Consider the following 8,794-nt stretch of genomic DNA (forward strand, 5'->3'; position numbering starts at 1 on the left):
ATATTTTTTTTTTCCTTTTCATGCTTTTTGGGTGATATTATTTATAGTTTCCCCAACACGATTCCTTGATTGTAATGTGTGGCAACCCATAGCACTAAATCTATAATTTATGTAAGCAACTAATGTTTTTGTTTTATTAGTGGGCTTCAATCATGAAAAATGTATCCAATGATTCAAGGCTTCTTTTATTATTTAGTAATAGGCTCATTATAAGCAGGCTGGACATATGGTTATGAATTACTTGGCCAACTCATGAAACTAAAAACAAATTGCCCTCAGTCCTTTGTGTTCTCTTTCTACGTCTGCAATGCTGGTAATGGCATGGGTAGATATGGGGCATAAGAATTGCATATTTATACACATGCACATACTTATCTATCTATGTACACACATATATCATATATGTATAACCCATATCAGATTATTTGCTCCCTGGGGGAGGGGTTAGGAGAAGGGGCAAGGGAGGGATAGAGATTGGAATAGAAAAATATGAATAAAAGTGTTTAAGCTGGAAAGGTGGGAGAGGGGTATGCTGGGAAGGGTACATGAGGTATATATGTATTTATATACACACACATATATATGCTGTGCATTTATGAGTTATTTAGATATTATATATATAGTAATTGTACTTAAACAAATTTGATATATAAATTATTTATATAAATTGATATGTATTTGTTATTTTTTCCATCAGTACCAAGTCACTTTATTGGGATGTAAATGGTAGTAGTTTTTTGGTACAGATTATGAAAAGGTCAGATAACCAAAATATGTATGCACTGAAAGACAGGAGGAGTGGCACCCATAGTTCCCAGGTGTGGCTTAGCTCTCATTGTCACTGTCTCCAAGGGTGTGCTTGTCAAAAAGATATTCTGCCGTGCCAGAATCAGGGGCCCCCATTTTTGCGAAGGTTATTTACGTGATCATCCAGTTGTTTGATGGACTTTACCTGTTTGTCTAGGTAGTGGGTTTCAATGAAATCACATAAATGGGGGGTATTTTTGTCAGTTGCCAGCTTGTTCAGTTCCAATAATGACTGATTGACATTTTTTTTCCAAGTGCAGAGCACACTCCATTGCATTCAGTCTGCTCTCCTAGTCATAGTCATCACTGTCCGGTTTCTCCATGTCCTGCAGGAAGATGCAGCTCCCCTGTTGTTTCTGCAGTTTTGTCAGCTTCTCAGCATGCTCGTGGGACTAGTGCAAGAAATACTTGGCAAAGTTCTTCAGGGCCACGTCATCTCGGTCGAAGTAGTAAGACAAAGACAGGTAGACGTAGGCAGTGTAGAGGTACAGCTTGATCTGCTGGTTGATGGCGGCTTCACAGTCTTGGTGGTAGTTCTGCTTCACCTGAGAGGGAGACGAGGTGGTCATGATGGCAGAGATGGTGGAGGTGGCTTAGATGAGGAGGCAAAGGGAGAAGGCGGCTGTGCAGTGGCTGCAGCTGAGACTGGGGAGGCAGCAGCAGTGATGGCCGGGCAGCTGAAGCAGATGACTTCTGCTCTAACGGTAGGACAGAGCCATGTTGGTTAGTAGAAGTGAAGGTGGAGAGGTTGCATAAGGGCAGCTCCAGCCTGAGCAGTGGTTCCTTTCAAGCACTGTTGAAGGAGGAAACCACAGTGACTTCCCTTCCCTGAGCTTCTGACATGTATTTATTATTTATAAAACAGTTATTTAAGGAATTAAAATAATATGTTATGTGCGTTAGAATGTTTCTAGGTATATCTAAATGTGATAATGTAGAAAATTTACATTATATATGACATATATGTGTCTGTAGGTCTATACATGTATATTTCTATATACGTATGTGTCTATATCTATATATGTTTATATTATATCTATGTTTTATGTATATATAGCATATAATTATATATCACAAATAAAAATTTAAATTTTTTTAAAAGAATTGCATATTTTTAAAACTCCCTGTCAAGTTTTATTTACTGTTGCTATGCCAAATATGAGATTCTTGTCGAAAGAGCAATGGCAAATTGGTTATGAAGGGATGATATCTGCAAAATATTTATTTTTTATCTTTTTTTGTGGAGTGGTTGGAATTTGGTGACATGCCTAGGGTTGTGCAGTGGGTGAATGTCTTGTGTCTGAGGCCAGATTTGGGCTCGGGTTCTCCTTGGTCCAGGGTGTGTGCTTTGTCCACTGTGCCAACTCACTGCCCCATGATGACATCTTTAGGGTAAAATTGAGGGGTGAGAGAAGTGCACTAGGGGAAGGGGAAGGGGAAGGCAAGAGGTAGCATGGGTTGAAATCCCACATGAAAGAAACAGGAAAAGGGCTTATAGAGTAGAGGGAGAGATGGGAGAGGAGCAGGGCACTCATCAGAATAGGCTCAAAGACTTTAATCTCATCAGAACTGTCTCAAGGAGCAAATAACACACATACTCAATTGGATATAGTAATCTATCTAACCCTGCAGGAAAATAGGAGGGGAAGGAGATAAGGAAGGAGGGGCAAAAGAAGGGAGGCCTGATTGGGGGAGGGGGCAGTCAGAAGCAAATCCTTTTTGAGGAGGGATAAGTTGAAAGAAAATAGATAATAGAGTAAATATCATGGGGAAGGGAATAGGATAGAGGGAAAGAGTTAATAATAATTGTGAAAAAGAGAAAAAGGGAAAAATTGTACAAAAAACATTTATAGCAACTCTTTGTGGTGGCTAAGAATTGGAAATTGAAGGAACTTCCATCAATTGGGGAATGACTGGAGAAGCTGTGGTATATGATTGTAATGGAATATTATTGTGCTATAAGAAATGACAAGCAGGATGATTTCAGAAAAACCTGGAAAGACTTATATGAACTGATGTATAGTGAAGTGAGCAGAACCAGGAGGACATTGTACACAGTGATAACAGTATTGTTCTATGAGCAAATGTGAATGACTTAACCACTCTCAGTAATACAATGATCCAAGAAAATCCCAGAGGGCTGATGATGAAGCATACTACCTGCCTCCAGAGAAAGAACTGATATTGATTGAACACAGACTAAAAAAAAAAGAGTATTTGTGGATTGTGCATATATAATTAATCTATATCAGATTGGTCACTGTCTTGTGGAGGGGGGAGGAAAGGGAGGGAGGGAGAAAAATTTGTAACTCTAAGTCTTGAAAAATTAATGTTGAAAACTACCTTTACATGTAACTGGAAAAAAGAAAAAAAAAAAGAATGAGCAATGGCAAGAGCAAAGTTTGACAAGTAGATGCACTAATGATCTACAGATAGCCTGTTATAGCAGGAAAAAAAGAGTAAGGACTTCAGTTTGAGTGTCATTGTCTATTGTTTTTAGTGACAAAATAACTAATTTAATTTCTCATCATATGAACTATTGAGAATACTTTGGCTTTTCTGCAGTGACTAAAGGGAATAGGCTGATAATTAGGTGCCAGGGAGACAAATACACATAGACACACACAAATACACATGCATGTATACGAACACACACAAACACTCACACAAAGTCACAGTTCTCAAGGAGTTAGTGCTCTATTTTGGAAAAAATAGCATATACTTGTTAATGAAAACAAGGTATGTACAAAGTAATCATCTTGCTTTCAAAAGGAAGCATGTTATATAGTAGAAGGAAAGCTGACCTTGAAGCCAGGAAGACCTGGGTTTAATCCTTCTTGTAAAACTTACTGGTTATATTACTGCCAGAGTAAGTCACTTTTGTCTTCCCTAAGCAAATCTATAAGTTTATAATATGCATAAAAACTTCCAAAATGCATTGACAGAAGGAAATTCCTTACCCAGTATTTCTTGAACCAGAGATATCACAGCCCCAGTCACTATCCCTTATCCTAGTACTAGGAAGATAGGTATTCACATGATCATTTCCAAGACCCTATCATTTATCTCATTGGTAGCTAGAATATTAGCCATCCTGGTTAGACATCTATGTCTAGGTCAGTTTAGAAACCACAGCAGATGTATCAAATTTAAAAAATAAACTTTTTTTTTTTTTAAACGTGAATAGGCCTAAGGGTATGATCAGTCTCAAGGTGAAGGTCAAATGAATACATTTGAATAATGTTTTGGCTTTTTTTTCCCTTCCTGTAAGTAGCTTGACTGGAAGAGATTTATCATCTATATTACTATAAAATGGCTCATTTTGTATTTATTTTTGCAAATTAGACCTTCAGATAAAAATCCTTTATAATTTGATCAAATACAAGCCCTGGATCAAGTCTGCAATAGAAAAGACTACCGTTATTTTGAAGGGAAATTACACTGCTATGAAAAATTGCATGTGAAATTTGAACGTTCGTCAAAACTATTTCCACTTATTCATTAGCACTGGTCACATTATTATCTATGATGTGGGGAGTCTGCCTGAGTACATCTGACAATAAGAGGATTTAGTCAGTATCTGAGAAATAGAGTAATCAAGGGCTGCTATGAGGTATTGAGTCAATCATCATCACACCAGGAGACTAGAGAATTAAAATAGAAACTCAACTAAGTGTCATCAAAAGGGTGCCAAGAACTGTCAGAATTGGAATGACACCCCCTGCTGGGAGGGGTGAGCTCTGGCCTAAAAAGAAAGCATGTGACTTTGGCCTCCAGAAGTGATCTTTATGAAGTTTCGAGGGTCAGATTGGCGTCTGAAAGTTATGTCTAACACCTGTGGATCTTGTCTATCAAAGTTACCAGCCAATAAGCTTAGAGCTGTGTGTGTGGACGGCCCTGTTTGCTGTTTCGCATGGAGCTTCTGGGAGAAGCTGCAGAGAAGTGAGTTCTTTTCGGGTCTGTACTTGGGCTTGGCGGGAGGATGATGGTTCACTCTTAGATAGCCAGAAGAAGGTTGCTTTTTCCACCCTCTCTCTCTCTTCACTAACTTCTAATACACTTTAAAAAATACATAAAAGCCTAAACTCTTGCTAAAGCTTCTAATTTAAGGTGACCACTCATTAGATTTTAGATATCACAGCTAGAATTTTAGGCTTTACAGAACATAGAATGACTAGTAAAGAAATTCGACTTGATTAGGACAACACCTTAGGTCTCCTTTCATAAGATTAGAAACTGTTCTAAGGGTTCTCTTGAATCTACAGCAGAATGGGGTGGGGGTGAAAAAAGGATTGAATTTCCTAGCAGAATAACTAATGTTTTTATGTAGTACTTTAAGTTTTGCAAAACACTTAACACACATCATCTCCTTTAATCCTCACAACAACTCTGGGAGGTAGCTTCTATTATTAATTTCATTCTATAGTTGAGGAAACTGAGGCTAAGAGATGTTAAGTGAATTAGACATAGTCATATATCTAGTAAATGTTTAAGGCATGATTCAAACTCAGGTCTTCCTAAATTTAGTCAGGTATCCCACTCTGCAAAGAACAACAAAAGTAATTAAAATAACTATCATTTATAGTCTTAATATTTGTTTTTATTTTTGTTTTGTTTTTTTTTTTTTGAGGGGCAATGAGGGTTAAGTGACTTGCCCAGGGTCAAATAGCCAGTAAGTGTCAAGTGTCTGAAGCCGTATTTGAACTCAGGTCTCCTGAATCCAGGGCCTGTGCTTTATCCACTACACTACCTAGCTGGCCCCTATAGTCTTAATATTTGAAAAGAATTTAATGCAGTTTTGTTGCTGTTGTTGTTGTTGTTGAGTTGTTTCGGTCATATCCAACTTTTCTTGACCCCTTTTGGGATTTTCTAGGCAAATATACTGGAGTGGTTTGCTATTTCCTTCTCTAGCTCATTTTATAGATGAGAAAACTGAGGCAAAACAGGGCTAAATGACTTGCCCCAGGTACCTCATTTGATATTCATAAATTTTTGATAAAGGTACTGTAGATTCTATGATTCCCTTTAAGCCAGTGAGAAAACTAGATTTTAGAAAGATTAAATGACTACTAATCATAAAATAACTATACAATTAAATAAATAATAGGGGCAACTAGGTGGCACAATAGATAGAGTGCTAGGCCTAAAGTCAGGAAGACTCATCTTCCTGACTTCAAATTTGGCCTCAGAAACTTATAGGTATGTAATCCTGTGCAAATCACTGAACCCTGATTGCCTCAGTTTCCTCATCTGTCAAAAGAGCTGAAGAATGAAATGGCTATCCATTTCAGTATCTTTGCTAAGAAAATCCCAAATGATGTCATGGAGAGTCACATGCAACTGAAACAAGTGACAACAGCAACAAATATATAATAAATATGAGAAGTGAGATGTATACCTAGCTTTCACCTGACTCAGATACCAACCTTCTTTCCACTCCACCATGTGGAGGTAAGGAAGAATGTCATCCATTATAATGCCAAAAACAAAAGTTTGCTACTTTACAACTCTGCTTAAGGATGGGCCAAGATAATCTTAAAACATTTTTTTTAATGATCTCCATTTAACTGACTTTCCAGGTTTTAGCCATACAACATCTGGAGTGAAGGTTTGCCTAGAAAAAGAGAAAGGGTCGTGTAATTCTCTATCTTCAGGAATATGCCTAAGTTTAGATATGAGAATATATTTTGTGTAAAGTCGAACCATTTAAATTAACATTTGAAAAAAAATGGAGAAGACCATAAGAAACTGTCCGCATACCTGATATTCAAGACAAAGAATGATTTTTCTCATATAATTTTATGATAATTTTGCTTACCTGACCAAAGTGAAAATATGCTAGAAAATAACTTTTATATTTAGCCACTTTTTAGACTGTAAAATTTTTAAAATGCTAAGTATATGCATATATGCCAGACACCAAAAGTGGTTCAGATTTTAACTGAGACATGACTCTACTCCCCATGGAGTCTCCAGACTATGAAGACAGTACTAACATGATCTAGTTAGTAGAGCAGTTGTAACTAAATATTACCAGGTTGACAAGGCTAATCCTTAATAGTGTATAGAATTTTGAAATATTAGAAGAAGCTTTTGAACAAGTTCAGTTATTCTTTTACTTTTCCTACTTTAGTTGGAACTTGTGGTCCTTTCATTTAAAATCATCCCCCCTCACTCTCTTATAACGACTTAATTGAAGAATTTGGCTGATTTCAAATCCCCAACATCTCCTGCAATTATCCTCCCTTCAATTCCGCTACCAACACCCTAATATGTTCCCTCACTACACATACCTTGTGGGATATTATCATAGTCTCTATAACAGTCTTACTGTTTCCCTTCTTCCTAAAGTACTTTTCACTAAATTGGCATTTTAAAAAAATACACATAGATACAGTTAAATTACCCTTCTTTCTATAACTACTTCATCAAGTATTTCTAATATGATATCCATCCTTCATTAATTTAGGTAGCTGTGATTTATTGGTGATGGTCAACCCTTCACTAAAACAAATTGTTATTCCCATGTGATTTGGTAAATGGCCTTTGAGAATCATTGTGGCCAACCAATAAACAAACAAACAAACAAATATGTACATATACACATATACACACTATATAAATACATATAATTATGTATATATTAGTACATGGTCAAATATATGAATAAATTAATTAATGAATAACCAAATTAATAAAGATAGATGACAAGTGAATAAATAATTAGATAGATGATAGATGAATGGATGGATGGAGGGAGGGATGGATGGATAGATGGACAAAGTATTGTTTTATGGACATTCTTAGGATGAGCTTTTCTGATTGATAATACAGAAGTCATCATCATTCCCCCTTCTCCCAACCTACTGCTTTTCTAAACTTCTCAATTAGTGTTGAGAGCATGACCTGACCATCCTTCCAAAGTCAGCCCCCAAACCTCATTGTCATCCTTATCACCTCTCTTCCACTCACTCCATATTTCTAATTAGTTGGCAATTTATTTTTTCCTTTCTTGATACCACTCAAATATGTCCCCTTCTGTACCAACATCAATGACAAAATCCAATGCTTGATCTCTATTTCTCTGGAACTACTTTTTGACTTTGTGTATTAATCCTTTTGTACATACACCAACTTTGTCATTAATACTTAAGTTACTAATAATATCTCCCTAGTAGCCTCACATCAAGAACTGTCTTAAAATCAAATTAGATCAACCAAAAGGAAGGAACAGTATGCATTTGTATAAAGGAAATATGAGGATACTGATTCCAAAGTGAATGAAAGAAAATGGGATAGGGGAAAGGAAATTAATTTAAAGTAAGAATTCAAATATTGGCTCTGCTATTCTGGATCCTGAAAAAAGTCATTTCCCCAGTTAGAACATCAGTTTCCTAGTTTATAACATGAAAAGACTGGTTTCTTCTAGTTCTGAATTCAATGTTCCTAGAAGAGTAATGGCTTGTTATAGCTTTCTCTTTATTGACTTGTTTGTCCCCAAAGTGTAAATAGTTATAAATATATGCTTAATTAGTTTTGTTGTTTCAGATTTGGCATTATAATCATTATTATTATTAAAAAGAAACCAGCATGATTAAGTTAATGGCTCCATACTTATCAGTTTTCACTGAGCTCCTAAGATAAATCACTGGATTTTTCACTGTAAACATCTTGAGGGAAAAGTAAAATTCATGAATCACATGTAAAAAAAAAACCTGCCTATCAATGCAAATGCTAATTATTCATCCATTAATTCCCAGTAAGAATATATAGATTGATCTATCATCTAGCTAGCTAGCTATCTAGCGATCTCTCTATCTAGCTATCATTTATCTATCTATCCATCTTTGCAGCTAGTGGGATAGTGGATAGAGCACTCAGACATTTATTAGCTGTGTGACCCTGGAAAGATCACTTAACCTCTTTTTGCCTTAGTTTCCTCAGATGAAAAATGAAAATAATAATAGCAGCTAATTCACAGGATTGT

The 8,794-nt window shown here is 36.2% G+C and overlaps 1 pseudogene; it reads right to left on the reverse strand.

The window, feature by feature from the left end:
• Window positions 1-825: 825 nt before the first annotated feature.
• On the reverse strand, window positions 826-1,382 carry LOC122732548 (annotated as a pseudogene).
• Between the last annotated feature and the right edge of the window lie 7,412 nt (window positions 1,383-8,794).

Source organism: Dromiciops gliroides, chromosome 6, assembly GCF_019393635.1.
Source record: "Dromiciops gliroides isolate mDroGli1 chromosome 6, mDroGli1.pri, whole genome shotgun sequence".
NCBI lineage: Eukaryota > Metazoa > Chordata > Mammalia > Microbiotheria > Microbiotheriidae > Dromiciops > Dromiciops gliroides.